The sequence below is a fragment of the Balearica regulorum genome, chromosome 1 (assembly GCF_011004875.1).
Source record: "Balearica regulorum gibbericeps isolate bBalReg1 chromosome 1, bBalReg1.pri, whole genome shotgun sequence".
Lineage (NCBI taxonomy): Eukaryota > Metazoa > Chordata > Aves > Gruiformes > Gruidae > Balearica > Balearica regulorum.
In genome coordinates, this window is record NC_046184.1 from 161236871 (window position 1) to 161256364 (window position 19494).

The 19494-nt window shown below is 40.6% G+C and overlaps 1 protein-coding gene and 1 long non-coding RNA gene across 2 annotated transcripts in view; one reads left to right on the forward strand and one right to left on the reverse strand.

Annotated features, from left to right (window-relative positions):
• HS6ST3 (heparan sulfate 6-O-sulfotransferase 3) overlaps positions 1-19494 on the reverse strand; it is a 317383-nt gene that overhangs the window by 204208 nt on the left and 93681 nt on the right. The window lies entirely within an intron of this gene.
• LOC142599687 (uncharacterized) overlaps positions 1-19494 on the forward strand; it is a 374377-nt gene that overhangs the window by 122447 nt on the left and 232436 nt on the right. Inside the window, exon 2 of the long non-coding RNA XR_012833220.1 lies at positions 13331-13472. This is a non-coding gene — a long non-coding RNA (uncharacterized LOC142599687). The remainder of the gene's footprint in view (positions 1-13330; positions 13473-19494) is intronic.

Here is a 19494-nt window from a genome sequence, read left to right on the forward strand (position 1 = left end):
TACAGCCTATGGGACAAGCATGGCCAAGCCAGAATTCAAATGTCTTGAGAGAAAAGAAGGGATTTTGCACTACTCTGTCAGCTAATGTAAAACTGAATCCAATGGAAAACTGCAGTCATGTGCTCCAGAGTGCCCCAAGGTTTAATGCAGCAATGGGAACATCTGTATTCTTGAAGAACCAGCTCTTCACCAGAAAAGGTGTCACCGTCAGTCTGGGAAGGGAAGAACAGCACATGTCTGCAAACACTAAATAGCCCTTACAGTATCTGCAAGGAAGATCAGGTTCATCTTGGAAATAGGAAAGGTCCACTCTGAAAGTACTTCCTCTATTTCCTGAAGACAGGATAACATGACCTAAAGGTGAAGCCAAGAACTGGGTGCCACACAGGCGTGGGGTTGTCTTTCTTCTAGAGCAGGTCCTAAGAATCATAAACTGAGCCAGCCTTTACAGCTAAGGAACTGTCTTGTGACACAGATTTTGGAGTGACAGATGCTGCAGTTGTCATGGCAAACTTCAGAATTTACAGGAAGAGTACTTATTATCTTTGTACATTCATCAGGAGACAGAAGGAATACCTGAAACATTGTCTGGAAGGCATTTGAAACCCCCTTAGATGAACCTGCCTTTTGCCACCAAAACAGATACAGGACTAATGTCAGCAGCTATTAAGTCTCAGACTGATGGTGATCCCACACAGGGCTCCTAACTCAAAGCTCCAAGTGCTTTGTGTAAACTGTATGTAGACTGGTCCCCTCTCTCTTCCTCCCTTTCAAACAGCAGTATTGATATACATATATATATATATTTTGTCCATCAGTGAGCCCCCTTCAGTCCATGCTTCCATGCATGAAACCATCTACACATACTGCTTAACTTCAGAGAGGCTTCAGTTGTTGCCAGGATCTGCTCAGGTAAGCACACTCCATATGGGGCAAGGTGTGGGCACACAACAGTCTCTCTCACGAGGTGGTTTCCACTACCCCACCAGCACCCATAACCCCCAAAAGAACAGTGACACCTTTCAAACAAATGTTCAGTCCTGGCACTAAGGGAGCTGGATCCCAATATGCAGAGCAGTACATGTAGACGTAAGTAAAACCGTGTAGAGGCCACATAAAACAGAGCCATCTTTCACACAGTCTCTCCCTAATACCACTGGCAAATTCACAAACCAAATCCAGGAAAACCCTCAGTGGGTCTATGTTGTCCTACTTCCATCAACATCAATGAAATTAAGAAAATTTAAGGCAGCAGAGGATCTTGCATCAGACAACCACATGTCATCCTTCTTAAAACCTTACACTGTGATCCACATGAAATACATCATCTTTGCATATCTCAGATGCTAAATAGCCGTTTTTCCTTGCTCTTCATTGTACTTTATATAACAATGGAAATCACACATCACAGATGGTTAGGCAGGAAGACAGACCCTCAAAGGTTTGGTTTTGATGCTCACTCCAAGCTTTAAATGCTCAACCAAACCTGTCGAAATCCCTTGTTGCCTCATAATCTACGGACAGAACACCTGGACACATACAAATTTCCACAACTACTTGTGCCGCTGATCAAAGAACAAGATGATTAAAGAAAACATTCAAAGGTTTTAGTTCTATTTGGATAAACCAGACATCAACAGTTCAGACCCTTGGCCAAAGCTTCTTTGAACACTAAGAACTACATCTGGCAAGGAATTTGAGAGTTAACTTCACACTAAATCCTAACAGCCTGTGCTTTGTGCATGGCACAGAAGACAAAGTAAATCTACTTTTCCTATTAAAAAACAAAATTCTTAAGCAAAAAAGGCACAAACATATGTTGGATTATCAATCACTTTTACAAGGCATTGGTTAAAAACACCACATAAAATCAAAATGGAGGGCTCGATGTGGATACCATTCCTTTGAAAAGGCAATAGATACTCATAGGGCCAGAGGGGAGACCAAAAGCACCAAAATTATCAATGCAAATGGACACCAAGTGTTAGGGCAAAAGCCTTCCTTCTCCATCCTTCAACATACATTTTAGCATAGAAATTTATAAACACATGGTGCTTAGAACAGCTGAATCAACTGATTCCATCACCTTCATAATTTTGTCTTTTCATATTCAAGTGAGGATGGTTTTTTCTTCACTTGTAAGAACACAGGCAGCCAGTGTCAGCTGGATACTCCAAGTAGCCCTTGACTGTGACCATGACCTTCTCGGCTGACTGCCTGCATTCTGAGTTTTGTTTGGGAGATTTTGGTTCCTTTTAAAGTTTTAACAAAAGCCTTTTCCGCCCCACCATCACATTTATCTCAGATTGCTCAGTAAAAAGCAGACTGTTAAAAAGCAAAAGTGAATGAGCAGAACAAATGCTGATTTCATTTAAAATGAATACTTGAAAAGTTTGAGCAGAGTAAAAATAGTCTTCCCTTATAAATCATCTAGTACCTATACCTGATTGTAGGTATGATTCAGCTCCAGGTAGAGATATCTAAACGTAAGTGTCTGCACTGCTTTTATACACAGCAGAGATCTAGTTGCTACAGTCAGTGACTCCCAGGGAGCTACACAGCTCTCCTACAACAGACATCTACAGCTGGTCAGCTAAATCACTCTTTAGGCTCCACCACTGTAATGATTTTTACCTCCTTTGTCTAGAATGGCATGCTTAGACGCATAGGCTCATGGATAGATACCTAATTTACAGCTATTTTCATGCAGTTTCTTAATTTGGTATGGACAGCAAGTAAGACTTAAACCACCAAAACTGTGCATCTGATTCTTTGGTGCAACATCAGCTCAGAAGAAACCAAGCATGTTCTTGTCAGTGGAAATGCTGAACTGAAGGCACTAGACCAAACCAGTCTGTGCCAGTACCAGCTCGCTCGTGCAATGAACCAAGGGACCAGCTTGAATGTACCAAGTCAGACACACTATTTGCTGACAAAGTGCAGAGAATGTTTAGACTTGCACAAAACAGAACAAACAACAGCCCAAATCAGAAGCTTGGTCTGACTTGTCCAGGATGAGACCATACAGATGGAGAGGCAGTTTCCAATTTTACCAGTCACATTAGCCAGAATTACTGAAGAACAGCTCCATGGCTCACACTGGTAGACTGGTCCCTTCTAATAAGAAACATTATCCAATAATCATGCAGTTTTTTCAATTGTTTAAAAGGTTCATTGACCTCCTCCCTTCAATAAAAATACATGTATTTATTATATTTGTTCTACAACTACCAGCACTACAGCAGGTCTCCTTTATCTACATAGCAAACACATTTATTTGGTCTTACTTTTCTAAAACCAGGACTGCTTGAGGGTAATATTACATCCCGTTAGATATGAAATGCTAACATCTTCATATTGTGATCGTCAATGGTGAGTCTAACGCAACACTCCCAGGAAGCCTTCCCACTGAAGTGGTGTTGATGTTACCAAACCTGCATAATGTAAAGGTAGATGAGATCCTTGTTCCTCTGAGTGTTTAGTCTAACTACAATACAAAAATTGGATCTACTTGAAAGTCTTAATCCAGTATATTTTTTAAAAATAAAATAGGATTTTGAAAAAATAAGAGTTTTCCCAGGGAATATTCTACTCTGATTCTAGTTGGTGGCTGCTTCCAAGCAAAGATGCTTTTGTTGTTACAGTGCCCTCCACTCAGAACAGGAAAAAATTACATTTCTCAGATTATTTTTCTGAAAACTAAACTAACTGAAAGTCAATTATACAGGCTTACAATACCAAAGGTGCCAAGTTGTTACCCAAATAGGTCAAAAACTTACAGATTAATGTCATGGCTTTATTACTGACCTTGCTGAAATAATATCCTAAATTGAAATCAAAGTAAAACTGAACCGCTTCCTCTCCCTGCTGGCCCCACATGAAGATCACTATTTTCTCTGCAGAGCTGGGGGTGAGCAACTCCCTGGGTAACAACTGTGTTTGTTACCTTGCAGAAACAAAAGCGTGTCCTCCAACCCAGCCTTCCCATCAATAACAGCAACAGCAAGCCAGCTGACAGAGGCTTCCTCCTAAGCAACACAGGTGGCAAAATCACAGCCATTTTGCCAGCATGTCCATTTTGGACAACCACCTTGCCTATCCCTACAGCCAGTGCTGCCTTTGGACCTTATTTTTATCCAGTCCTGTCATTCTGACAGCAGGTAACACCACTGTAACAAGTTCTCTTCATACTGTTCCCCATAATGGCGTTAAAGTATCAACAATGTTTAATAGCCTACAGCATTTATTCCAGAAAGACACCTCTCTAAGAACAGTAGCTGTAGGAATTGTGCCAATTTCCAACTGTCCGACAGGCCTTTTATTGCTGCTGTAATACATCTAATATGTGGAAGTGTCATGTGTTTTGATACCACAACTAGAGACTATTAATGTCACAGAATAATATGCTTATAGGTTGTGGAAGTAGCCAAATAACACATTAAGGCCTAATGAAGCAACTTACCAAAGGCCCTTCCCTCCATTCCAGTATATTCTCATACATTAAATAGATGTGGATGTTTCCCATTGACACTCAGAAGTGCAATGATGATTTTGGCTCTATAATAAATAAGCAATTAGGTAACCCACAAGTAAATTGAGAAAATTCTAGAACAGAAAAATCAGCCAAACTCTATGCTGAAACTATGAACTTTCTGCTTGAGAGCAGTACCTTCAACATAGAAAGCTTTTAATTTAAACAGGTTGTATAAATATACACTAAAGCAAGTTAATTAAATAGCCTAATGTAAACTACTTTAAGGCACACAAGAAATACAGGTGACACTTATGACATAATTCAATGAAGATGCTCCCAGCTTCAGCAGTGTCCCATATGAGTTAAAGTGTTTGTGGCAGTAGTAACAGCAACGCTCAACACTTTCTCCTCTGCTTCTAAAGGCTGTCCAGAGACTGCAGGACCAAACTAAAATCCCTCTGTTCCAACTTACTCAGTTCTCCATAAAATCCTATACAGCGTAATTAGACACGGATGCATACAACACACTTATGTTTTATCTTACCTTCACCCAGTTGCATAAACCAACAGGCCCCTACCCAGCACCTGCTTCTTCCCATTGAGTGTCCTCTGCCAACACCTGCTGCTGTTTCCTCCTATGAGGATACGAAAGCTAAGAGTTAAGACCTTTGTGGTCTTCTCAGCAGAGGCTTTGAGAACACCTGCTATTCAGTAATATTCCTGTTAAATGTAGTTCTTTAAGGCAAAAGATTAATCTAATAGCACAATATACCAAAATTTAATTTTCAAATTTCTAAATTAATGCATTATTACTATCATATTATCATGAACCAACTGAGATGCACCATTGAAGCATATGTAAAAATAAGTAATGTCATTTAGACTCTTCTTTAATTTCTACATAAAATCTTTCCTATGTTGTTTAATCTCCATCTGCCCTAACAACAGCAGTCACACCTCCTACTCTCTAGGAATCCAATCTCACTCAGGTTACAATCGGTCTGATTACCATATGCTTTCAGAGCCACTGTTTTTACACTGCAAGTGGAATATAGGAATGAAACACTGAAAAGAAGAAAAAAGCAAGTGACACAAACCAGTATGTAGTTATCAGTGAAACACTGCAGTACAAGCTGTTTCCCCTCACTAGATAATCGGTAACAGAGTTTTCAGATCTTGGTTATGTTACAATTACCTGTGCAAAGTGAACTGGAATTGTTATACTTTCCCTCGTTTGGTTAGCAGAATTTGAAAGTATTTAGAGTTAGTGTAAAGTAGTCCTTCAGTTCATCAGCACTCCTATACGTAACGTTTGTGAATATAAGCTGACCATAATGACCATTTCTAAAAGCAATAAGCCATTAGTGCATATTTGTGCTTGATTGATTTTGCTTTATAACTCTATCTTGCAAGAAGTATTTCAGAGATGTGAAAACAAGAAAAGAAGCCAAACACAGAAGAATGAAGCATAAATCAGGGGGTGTGTGGGGGTGCGGGGGGTGGGGACGTTAATTCTTTTTGAAGCCAAAATACCATTTTGGCATTTTGACATACCATGCAAAACATGGTATGTCAAACCATGCAAATACCATGCAAAACATGGTATTTACATTTACACAGCAACCAAGCGGAGTGGGCTTATTGAGCTAATTGAGCCAGTGTTAATCTGTCTCAGGGGGATACTCACAGGTCTGCAAGACTGAGCAGCCAACCCAGACATAACCCCAGGCTGATGTTCAGCACCTGAATCTGCTGACACCACTGTGGCTTCATTCCTTCTCGTAACTCAAAAGCTGTTTAATTACACATATCCACACTGCAGTCAATTCTGGCTTTTGGCTGTACCAACTTTTATGGTATCAGCTAATGGCAACTTGCCTTACCTGTGGCATACAGGCATCCAAGATGGAGCTGTGATTGCCATCCTGAACCTCCATAGCAACAAGCAGATAAACGCTGGTATGCTTCTGAGCTTTTCTGGGCCCTCACATATTTTGAATACAGCCACGGCTCCAGCCTCTCCTTGAGACCCCACAAGACTGATGCCACTGCCAGTGACTCTGATCCCCAGATGAACCAGCCCCAGGAAGGCCTCCCAGAACCACTGTTCAACTCTACTTGCCTGCCTCCACTCACCTTCAGGACTGACCAAAAGGCGCAGGCACACACCCTATACTTCAGCTTCCATCTTTACCATCAGTAGCTTACAAAGTAAACCTCACAAGACAAACACTGCATCAGCTGAGAACATAGACTTTGCTGTGGAAAATTCAGTACAGAAGGTGGCACCTGTGGACAACCAAACCTGTCTGCAAATTCCCAAGCTATGACACCTTTTACCCTTTTACTTGTGGTTTGAAATTTGATCAGTGCCTGGTCAGGGGACCAGAATTGCCCTCAACCCTCTTCTGCACCTCCTGTTCAGCTAGTTTTCTTGCTGAAGAGACTCACTCTTCAGATGAAACGTTGCCATAAAAGTTTCATTTTTCCCTATGGGGTTAGTTCAATCCCTCATACCTTGACCAAAGTCCCTGGTAGATAATCCAGCGATTACGGTGAACCTGCCTGGGTGAACTTCATCCAAAGATCTTTTTACATGAACAGAAACTTAACCAAAAAAAACCCAAAACCAAAACCAACCCCCCACCCAAACCACTATTAACCCTTTCAACCTTTTTTCCTGCAATGAATTTCACTCTTCCAAATGAACATTCAAAACAGGCAAGATCTGTTGAAGTACCTGCCACATCAGATTCGTGAAACTTCGACTCTGTCTTCATGCTGAAGAAATAGCCATCTGCTACTTTTCATTGAACTCTGGCTTAAATATTTCTTTAAGCCTAGAGAAACCACGTTCATCCTCCATCCTCATATTGCTGCACACTCTTATGAGGCAGGTGTGAGCCTCTGGCACCAGTCTGAGAACTGGGAACTCTGCCAGTCTGATGTGTCCTTTGGGATCAGGTTTTGTGACCCTGGTGATTCATATTCACGTTGGTAATTTGAAGCATATATGCGGGCCCCTGTCTCTGTGAAATTCAAAGAGACTTCAGGGAAGACTATGAAATTAAACATGTTTTCATTATTTCTCTCTAGGTAATTTGTGAGAGAGTCAGCCAAGGACAGATTCACCCACAAGCGCAGTTCCTGTACTCTGGTAACAACACAGACATCAGAAAAGGATGTTGTCTACATGGTGCAAGTCCTGCTACTTCAACAAGAGCTGGATCTTTTACAAATTCCCACACATGGGACACTCCACTTTGAGAAGAAAGACTGCAACACTTACGTCTGTACCTCTACTAAGATTTTGGCTCTGTTGCTTACAATTGGCTGTTCCTCACCGCTTACAACTACTCGGACACTAGTATCCAGAGCAAATAGGGTGATGATAAGTAAAACTATCTTTTATGAGAATGAGACAAGGAACACAGTTTCACCAGTATAAACTATAAGCATATTGAAATTGTGCAAATGTGTCACGAAGATTGATTCCACAGTAGCTACCAACATACGGCTGCACAGCAGATAGGGGTGGCACATAGACAAAGGTTAAAACTAATTGGATTGCGAAGTAACACATAGCATTGATGTTCCCTTAGTGTCCATTTTGTGAGCATCAGAGACCAAATGCCTACAAGGTTCCAGGATAAAGAACCGCATCTCCATTAATAAAAACACAAAGATGAAAGTATTACACAGGAAGTATTTTTAAAAAGTATGCACGCACACAGATACATTTAATATTAGGTAAAGGAGATGGAAAGCTGCAGCTGGAAAGTTGGCTAATTTTGGGACAATATAGTGTTCAATGCTAAGTCAAAGAAATGAAGTTTAGCATCTCACGGGAACTTAGCCTACAATAGTCTCCATATTATGCCACCTAAATACTTTAGATGCAGAAATCTGAGTCTTCAGTTTCTAATTTGCACACAATCCTAAAATAAGATTTTTAGAGGTATTGAACTCCTATTTCTTATTCTTTACAGTAAAACCTTGCTTCGCCTAGACAGACAACTATCATAAACGAAAGAGCCTAGTATAGGACAGCATTCTTGTTAACACACTTTGACACAGCACCTTAAAAATACCAAGAGTTGCAAGGCAATTCTGACAGCTCCACACATGAGGACCAGCTGGAAGCAAAATGACATTCACAGGGATGAAGGCGGCCCCTCAGCCCCAGCCCCGAGGGAAGGAACCACCTCAGCTTTCTCACTTTTCCACCTCTCAACTCCTCCATTTCTCTGCAAGCAAACACCACTCGTCCCTCTCTCCCTGCCAGAACACTGGCAGCACAGTGAAAACTTCAGTAAGATTACATACATTATTTGTAGTTCTAAATAATAAAAAAAATTAAGAAAATTCTTAGGAGTTGTTTTCAAGCACAACTTTCAGACTCTGAAAAGCTAGTTCTACATTTTCCACTTCAGAATGGACTCTGTGATCCTCTTGTCCTTCCCTCATTTCATTCTCATTCCAGGGTAATGAAGCAACATGAAATTACTTTGCAAAATGTGAAAACCTCTTCATTCTCTGTTCTACCCCCGCTGCTGCAGAGGACACAAGCCACAGTAAGGAGCTAACAAACAGGCACGTATGACTAGGGCACAGACTAGAAAATAAAACCATCAGTAGTTTCTTTCTTTGTCATTCCTTGAAAAAACTTCAACCCTAAAGACTGGAATATATTTGGGTCTTAGGAAATGCTCTAGAGACCAACTCCATGCCCCATAATTGCAGGATTGACTTTAGCAGTACAGCAGCAGACAGAAATGTGACTTGCAGCACCAATAAGGAAGCTGTTAACAATACTCCAAGAATTTGGGTACTTTTATAATGATACTTTCTGCTCAGCTATACAGAGGACTAGGATAAAAGGCAAACTATTGACTTGTATCTTGGTTTCATTCCCAAAAGCTCAAAAATCTTAATATTTACATACTCCACCACAATCAAATTTGAAGGGAGAAGAGGCAGTCACTGTGTGACATGTTAAGGTTCACCACTGCTGCTTTCTGTATCCATCATTTATTCTAATTTTCACAAAGGGAAAAAATTGCTCAGCTGCAGAGATTTACTGCAGCTGAAATAACAAGTCTATAATATCAGCATTTCATCAGAAGAAAATGGAGGAGATGCTCTTTCCGAACCTTATAGGAAAGTAAACTAACCAACGTTTTGTGTTGAAAACACTATGATCTGTGGATGCAACCTGTTGCATTAGTTGTGTGAGATGGAAAAGGCTAGAACAAGCACGTAATAGAGCGCAGCAGTATTTAATGCTTGAGACAGTTTTGGAGATGAAGATCCAGAATGCTCAATTAAAGGCTCTGCTGACCCTCTCTGATTCTGTAGATCCATGTATTCCCATACAGACAGACTACAATAACTGTTGTGCTCAATATCTAATAGGGCACAGAAACTACAAACTAAAAGTCAACGTTTAGACTGGAAGTGGAGGAGGATAGTTGCTTGGATTTTTTTGTTTTCACTAGTGAGAGCAATGGTTTTACCTCTAGTATCACTGTATATCTACTTCTCAAAATTCTTGCATTACATGGATGTTTCACTCCTGTAGTTGAGCACTACAGTTTCTTAAAAGTGAATCCAGCTTGTGATGCTGAGCTTTATCACAGTCAAAGGTCAGTTCCTGGCTGCACCCACTTCCCACAACACTATGTATTTCACTTTCATATCGTGCTTCTCTGTCCTGCTTCAGGAGCGGAGTGAAGACTGCAACTTTACTTAAAGCTTCCAGTGTCTGGAATGGTATTCGGAGATGTGGAGGTCAGCTGAAGCAACAGCCGGCAGCTTAGCTTTCCTGACTGGTTTATGGGCAAAACTAACAAAGGTATTTGCAAGGGGAGCATGGTGGTATTAAAAAAAAAAAAAAAAAAAAAAAAAAAAAAGGGAGAAGAGAAGAGCAACAAATTAAAAGTACAAATTAACCAAAAGTTACTGTTTCAATTTCCCCTCCCACATCTGGGTTTACCTAGCCATAAAACGGAAATTAACACAATCATACAAGTACCCGTGTATGGCTACCCAATGAAACAAGCTTAAGTGTGTCACAGCTTACCAGGCTGACAACAGCCAACATTTTGCCCAACCAGGCAGGTCTCCTCTGTCCAAGCCCGTGGTCTGCAGCACTGCATGTGTGCCATGGCATGAGGGAAAAGATGCCTGGTCCTGGCTAGCAGCACTCTGGGATCTACCAGCACCTGGACAAACTTCTCAGCAGTCAGCTCAGCAAATACTGGGACACACCAGAGTAAACACTCATGGAAAACTTTGCCCCAAAATTTAAATACTTATGTTGTCTCCAGACAGAATTCTTTTAAACCTAGTTTCCAAAATTTTGCCAGAAAACTGGATTAATGGATTATTAATCTCCAATCCATACACACTGTACCATGACCCTTTCACAGAAAAAAAAAGGTAGTCAGTGCTTAAAATAGCTCTAGAAATGGATGCTCTATTTAGTCAAAAAGAAAATCCTACAATGTAAAAGTACACTTTACACAAATATTTAATGACTGCAACATTAAACATTTCATTAAACACTTAAATTATTGATATGTTATATCAATTATATCAATTGTTATGAAAGTAAAACTATTTGTATTTTATGACTTTGCTTTTCTGATGGTTTGAGAACAAAATAGTTGAAGATTTAAGAGTATTTTAGGCTTTAAATTTACTGTTACAGATCATTATTCCCTCATCATTAACTGAACATGCACTTTCATATAGAAAAAGAAATACATACCAAAAGTGCTATCAAGAGAAAAATGAAGCAAGCATCATGTAAGATTTAGACATTAAAAATGAAATCACAAGGATAAAAATAAATTCTTATACACAGGGCAAAATTCTTGAGCATCATACTAGTAATCAATGTATAGAAACAACACTAGAAGGAAAGAGAAAGAAAATAGCTTATTCATACTAGGAATCAGAAATCATTGTCATGATTTGGGGTTAGCCTTTGAACTTTGGTGTTAGTGTTTTGGATTGTGTCTGCCCCGCCACCATCAATGTTTTAAAGTCCTACTTGCTAAAAAGAACATAGGGAAGCATATAGTTGCTGTTGGAGGGGAAAGGAACAGACAGAGGCAGCCAAACCTTATTTGCGTGTTTATAACCTAGTGTCACTGAATTGGGGTGAATAAAATTAATGGTGTATCTTTACTGCATCTCCAAGAGGCAATGCAACTGTACTCACACGCTACACAAGCAGCCATCCTAATGAAGATCAGAACTACGTATCTGATGATGGGACTGCTAAATTAAATTGGTAAATTCAAGTCTGAGAAAACAAGTCTTGCCAAAGTTAAAAGAAAAATTCATACATCCCACTAGGGCCGTATTTTCAAATAGATTCAATGTGCAACACTGCTTGTAAACAATAAAGGTATTTCATAGGGGCAGGGTTGCTTTGTTTAGAGACCAAAATTGGCAATATTTTTCCTTTAGCAGAATAGGAAATGCAAAATTTAGTGTTCAAAGGGAAAAGTCATTCTCTATACTTTCCACTAATTCTGTGTGCTTCAAAAATTCTCTTCAGGGCTGAGTAGCCAACTTAAAATCATCTGATACAGGTCTTGAAATATTTCAAGAGATATACTAACAGAGAAGCAACCTTACAACCTTTTTAAATTTTGAACTTAGAAAAGTGAGTATATAAAACTGCAACGCATCCCTCTTCAATAGCAGAGGGATTGTTGCACATCTGTGAGCAGCAGGGTCTACAGAAAAGTGAGTTTTTACTTACAGAACTTAACTTTTTTTCAGCACAAAATGTCAACAGCCAGTCTTTAGGCAGCTGTCCACAAAGTCAGAGTTGCAATACATAAGAAAGGAAGGGAGAGTTAAGGAAACTTCTGTAGACTGCAGTCTAAGTTGGATCTAGTCATTCCATGGGAGTATTATGGGAAAGACAGCTGCACATTGTACAGCACAAGAAGGTCTCAGAATGGTGGTCATGAAAAAAGAAAAGGAAAAAGGCAAAATGAAAAAAAAATGAAAAAGGTAAAAAGGAAAAAAAAATAAGGTATTGTCCAAAGATCACCTGACATCTCTGATTTTTCTTTGGATTTTGTCATCCCTTCAGACAGAAAAAGCAGAAAGATTATCTAAACAGATGAAAATTGGGAGCTGACAAGCACTCAGAACTCTTCAGTCAACAAAACTATTTGAAACATTTGCAGCTCACTGCCCCAAAAATCTTACTGAAAAAGTATTTCAGGGGCAAAATATTAGTTTGAACACTGAAGCAACTACTACTGTTGACTCAGCTTTGAATGGTGAAGCAAGAGGGTTTGGGAGAGGTGGACAGGGAGGGATAAAGAAATTGAAACGTCCCTTATGCAGATATTGTGATCACTAGCTTTGCCTACTGATTTTTAGAAGACTATACACCAACAATATCAACTAGAATTAAATTAATTGAAAAAACTTGTATACAGTTTGACATATTATTCATTCCAAACACAAATTAAGTTATTGGAGGTGAAAAAAAAATGGGCAAATAAAGTTTTTTAAATGGCGGTTACATAAAATTAAACAAGAGATGCACCAGTGACTCTTGTCTACATCAGAAAACTTATTAGATGCTGAAGTAAGGGTCAAGTATCATAACACAGCATGTAAGAAGAACAAAGAGTAAATAATGCCTACCGGCCCTACTAATTTTGTAAAGCTAAGTTGGAAAATTGTGTTGGTTTTGTGTGGCAAGGTTTTGGTAGCGGGGGGGCTACAGGGGTGGCTTCTGTGAGAAGCTGCTAGAAGCTTCCCCTGTGTCTGATAGAGCCAATGCCAGCCGGCTCCAAGACGGACCCGCTGCTGGCCAAGGCCAAGCCAATCAGCGTCTCTGTGATAACAGATTTAAGAAAGAGAAAAACAGTTAGGGAGAGCTTTTGCAGCCGGAGAGAGGAGTGAGAAGATGTAAGAAACTCTGCAGACACCAAGGTCAGTGCAGAAGGAGGGGGAGGAGGTGCTCCAGGCGCCGGAGCAAGATTCCCCTGCAGCCCGTGGTGAAGACCATGGTGAAGCAGGCTGTCCCCCTGCAGCCCATGGAGGGACGATGAGGGGGTGTAGCGATTCCACCTGCAGCCTGTGGAGGACCCCACGCCGGAGCAGGTGGAGGCACCTGAAGGAGGCTGTGGCCCCGTGGGAAGCCCATGCTGGAGCAAGCTCCTGGAAGGACCTGTGGCCCCATGGAGAGAGGAGCCCACGCCAGAGCAGGTTTGCTGACAGGACTTGTGACCCCATGGGGGACCCCACGCTGGAGCAGTTTGCTCCTGAAGGTCTGCACCCCATGGAAGAGACCCATGCTGGAGCAGTTCGTGAAGGACTGTAGCCCGTGGGAAGGACTCACGTTGGAGAAGGTCGTGAAGGACTGTCTCCCGTGAGAGAGACCCCACGCTGGAGCAGGGGAACGATGAGAGGAGTCCTCCCCCTGAGGATGAAGAAGCGGCAGAAACACCGCGTGATGAACTGACCGTAACCCCCACTCCCCGTCCCCCTGTGCTGCTGGGGGGGGCGGAGGTTGAAGCCGGGAGTGAAGTTGAGCCCGGGAAGATGGGAGGGGTGGAGGGAGGTGTTTTAAGATTTGGTTTTATTTCTCATTCCTCTACTCTGTTTTGCTTAGTAATAAATTAGATGAATTCCCTAAGTTCGGTCTGTTTTGCTCGTGACGATAATTAGTTAATGATCTCTCCCTGTCCTTATCCCAACCCATAAGGTTTTTTCGTTGTACTTTTTCTCCCCCATCTAATGAAAGAGGGGAGTGATAGAGCGGCTCTGGTGGGCACCTGGCCCTCAGACAGGGTCAACCCACCACAAAAATATAATTATTTCTCATTGAAAACTGTAAGGATATACAACTTAATTGCAAGGGCCACCTTGAGAAAATAAATACAGATATATTGATCTTATAGACAGGAATGGGCAGCATACCAGGTTAAAAGTATTGAAGAGGCAGGTTTTGCTTTGATTTCTTTTCCAGACAAAAGAGATTTTAACAATTTTTCAGAGGAAGATGATGAGAAAAAGGAGCCACCAACAGAAAGCCAACATTGGAAACAGTGCTGAGGACTTATTTACCTGGAAGGTACGAAGCTATTGATAAAAACTTCCAGTGATTACTCTCAGCTGGGTGTGCCAAACTGTAATGTAGCTGCTCCTAGTGTGATAATTGTGACTGCTAATGCTCTCAGTCAGATCACAAGACTGAAGCATATTATAGAGATACTACTTAAACCACACCATGAAAGCAAATGAGACCCGAATTCATTCCACTACCACTCAGGAACGAGTCTTACTAATGAGGTACGCTACCCTCACATTGCAGGAGTGTGTTGCTGGACAGGTCTATCGCTTTTCAATTTATAGTCCTGTCACAGTGTAACCTGAAGGTAATTTCAGTAGAAAATACAAACCTATCTCCTACTGCTTGCATTCAAATCTCATCTTCACTCAACAAGAAGCAACTCCCCACCGTGACCTTACTATTTACACCTGGAGGCACAGCACTTCCAACTGAGAGCCACCAAATGAACTTATAGTTTTCCTAGATACAAACAAGTATAAATTGTTCTGAGGTTCACTGTGGAGATGGTATTTCAATTGTAACGTGCACCACTCCAATACACTAGATGACCCTGAGTAAGGACAGAAGATGAGGGAAGGGAGAACAGACATTTTGGCTTAGGATGGGATAAAGGTATTATCAGAATCACTGTTGCAGGAAGTGCAGTTGTACAACTGTTTAAAGCAATTAATTGTGTTCCCCACCTCCGTAAGTCTTAATACAACTCATCACAACTTCCACTATCTTATGCTCATGCATACTAGATGTTTTAAAAGTAAATACAATTGTGAAAGTTTAATATTTGTATGTATTGTTTCCACTTAGGCTAAAAACCATTTACCTAAGGATGAGCCATTCACTCCCCTTCTCCCCCACAACAACTATTTGAACCCCCTGAGTAGTTGTAAGTTCAGAACAAGTCCCTGGGAAAATGGATTAATGGGAACACCAAAGGTGAGGTTCTCAAAGAAGCATGGCAAATGTGATTTCAGAGCAACTGTGTAATTCGATATACATATTGCTCTCCACAGTACTTTACCATGTTAACATGTTATTTTACATGTACTTTTAATATTGTAACATGGGCAACTTACCGGATTCTGCACTGTATCTGCTCTATAAACAGATAAGGCCTCCATCAACAAGGATGCCCAAAACCCATCAAACTCATTTAGAACTGGAAATCTTTTCCATAAAGAAAAATGCAAATATTCCCCTTATTAAACAAGATAAATGCAAATTATCAAAAAACCCTCTGAGTTTGTCCTGGTTTTGGCTGCAATAGAGTGAATTTTCTTCCTAGTAGCTGGTATAGTGCTGTGGTTTGGATTTAGGATGAGAATAATGTTAGTAACACACTGATGGTTTGATTGTTACTAGGCAATCTTTACACCAAGTCAAGGACTTTTCAGCTTCTCATACTGCCCTGACAGCAAGTAGGCTGGGGGCGCACAAGAAGTTGTGAGGGAACACAGCCAGGGCAGCTGACCCAAACTGGCCAAAGGGATATTCCATACCATATGACGTCATGCTCAGTATATAACTTGGGGGAAGCTGGCTGGGGGTTTAGACCATGGCTTGGGAACTAGCTGGGCATTGGTGGTTTGCAGGCTGTGAGCAATTGTGCTGTGCATCACTTCTTTTATCAGGGTTTTTTTTTTCTCTGGTTCTCTCCCCTATCCCACTGTGGGGGAAGTGAGCAAATGGCTGTGTGGTTATTTTAGCTGCCTGCCAGGTTAAACCATGACAGAGTTTGATGTGAGCACATAATCCCCTCTGAGCCCCTTCTCTGCCACTGGTTCAGCAATTCCTACAGCCTCCAAAGAGATCAATAAAAGACCACCAGCTCGAGGCATTCACTAACAGTGACTATGCCTCTCTCACTACATCACAGGAAATAAAATGTATCATGACATTAAAAGCCTCTACAGAAAAAACCCTTCCTGTCTCTAAGCAATCAAATCACCAGGTTTTCCCTCCTGCTGTTGCTCATATCCTATGTAGTGAAAAGACAAGAAATGTACCCAGATTAATGGGTTTTGCACTTGACGCCAATATGAGTGTTCTCAAAGTATACTAAATCCCTTAAACAGTAATTAAGCACTAAATGAACCATTTAAAAATTCACTGCTACCATCAGAACAAATTAAATTAAGCCAAGATTAACATACTAAGTTTGCTCAACCCAAAAGCAGATTATTTCACATAGTTCCTGTTCATCTATATGTAAACTATTTTTCAAAACATCTAACTGCAAAGATGGGCCAACAAATAAATGCAAATAAGTAAATGGGTAACTTATATTCAAAGTATCATGGTGAACTAGCTCTTTATTTTTTCCCCGAGAGTAGTTAAGATGCTCAGTGTCCAGGCACCTGCTGATAAAAATTAACAGTTTTCACATTCTAACATATTCTATTACCCAGTTTACAAAGCTATGTGCCTTATGATAAGCATCTATATTTTAGCTGCTTATTCTTGTGGGGGAGAAGTGAATAAGGAGGGAATCTCCACAGCATTCCTTAACAGAAAGTCTATTTTACTGAAAACTATTTTCATAGAGTCATAAAATGGTTTGGGTTGGAAGGGACCTCAAAGATCATCTCGTTCCAACCCCCCTGCCACGGGCAGGGACACCCTCCACTAGACCACGTTGCCCAAAGCCCCATCCAGCCTGGCCTTGAACACTGCCAGGGAGGGGGCATCCACAGCTTCTCTGGGCAACCTGTTCCAGTGCCTCACCACCCTCACAGGGAAGAATTTCTTCCTAATATCCAATTTAAATCTCCCCTCCTTCAGCTTGAGGCCATTCCCCCTTGTCCTGTCACTCCATGCCCTTGTAAACAGTCCCTCTCCAGCTTTCCTGTAGGCCCCTTCAGGTACTGGAAGGCTGCAATTAGATCTCCCCAGAGCCTTCTCTTCTCCAGGCTGAACAACCCCACCTCTCTCAGCCTGTCCTCATAGGAGAGGTGCTCCAGCCCTCCAATCAGCTTCGTGGCCCTCCTCTGGACTCGCTCCAACAGCTCCATGTCTCTTCTGTACTGGGGACCCCAGAGCTGGACGCAGTACTCCAGGTGGGGTCTCACCAGAGCGGAGTAGAGGGGCAGGATCACCTCCCTCGACCTGCTGGTCACACCTCTTTTGATGCAGCCCAGGACACGGTTGGCTTTCTGGGCTGCAAGCGCACACTGCCGGCTCATGTTGAGCTCATCAATCAATACCCCCAAGTCCTTCTCCTCAGGGCTCATATATGTGTTGTAATTTGTGACATACCTGTGATCTTTATGTCATTGAGGACAGCAGGATCTAGGTAGCTGAAAGACTTCCATACAGTAGGTTACCTTCCATGTATTGTTCAAACCAGCAACTACCAAACACGGGGTCATTAGAAAGGGCTGTAGGTTAAATTTAGATGGTTGAGTTATTCACAGCAATAATCCAAATGTCAGTAACTTTAAGTGAAAAAAATCCAAATATTTTCAGACACACATGTATGTTCTACAGCTTAGAAGTGAAAATAACTTAAGATTTTATTTAAGTAGAGGAGGAAACTCTTCTCTTGGAGAACTGATATCTGTTACCCATCAGCAACCATGGCAATGATAAACGGGTAGTATTTGATTGCAAGAATATTTACAGGTTCAACACTTTTTACTCCTAACATTGTTTTTGGGTTTGGTTTTTTTTTCATTTTTACTATGCAAGCAAGCACATAATTCCTGTAGCAAGCTAAATAGAGCCATCCTTTTAAATAGTCACCTAGCAACTAGTTAGGAACTAATTAGCTCACATTTTTATATAACAATAAGTGTCAATAAAGATGATGCATTTCTCTTTAAATAGTTTAGAGCTAAGTTCAAAATTATAAATAACAGACCAATGTTAAGAAAAATATCCCAGTGTTTCTCATGTTCCAAATGTTTCAAAACAGCTAGGTTTGTTCCTCATTTAATCAAAATATAAAACTGAAGTATCTTAGTATGAAATTCCTAATAAACCAGGTTGCATGAGATGATTATTCAGGAGTAGAGTAAGGTTGCAAAGTTTTTTAAATTAAAAAAAAAAAGCTTGACAACAGACCAATTTTCAATGCAACTATTATTTATCTTATTCAATAACCAACTACAGTCTCTTGCATTTACAATTGCCTTCCAAAATCTTTATGTTCTTTTCATACACAATTTCAGTGTAAATGAACTAAACAGAAACTAAAAAGCCAGGGAAAGTACAAAGGCTGAAGACTTCAGTACTGCATCTAAACAGCAGTTTGTGCTATTGATGATGTCTAGGAGTGGCTACTGATGTGCCTTGTCCACACAGTCATAACGTGAAGAATAGAGAACAGTGTAATTGTTCCCAAAGCTGCAAAACTCCCAGCACAAACTGACTACACATGACATTGCAAAGAACATTTAAGTCTCAAAGGCACTGAAGATAATCTTTTCAAGGAAGTTGGACATGGCATTTTATTGCCGACTGACAAGGCCTTCACATTTAACATTACTTAGACTACTCTTTATGCTACTTTGAAACCTAATTATCCAACCCACTCATTCTAACCAAGTCTGAAAGCTACCTAAAATTGAATTTGACTGGTATATCAAAACTTCACCTCATTTTCAATTCAGTGATTAAGCCATAATTATATTATACATTTCTTTAGATTGTATCTGGAAAATAAAGAAACACAGCAATAGAATAAAGGATATTGCAAGAACCTTTCAAAGTTTCTACTTAATTCTTCAGTATTTACTAAGAAGTAGAAAGAATAATGCAAATAACTAGATGTCAATTTTTACAAAAGAAAACTAACAACCTCTTTAAAAACACCTGAGAGTTCTGGTGCAGGTGGTTCCACTTTCCTGTGATTGCCCCATCATAGCCACAAACTCCTCAGGCATGAATCTTAAAGTTATACTTTGTA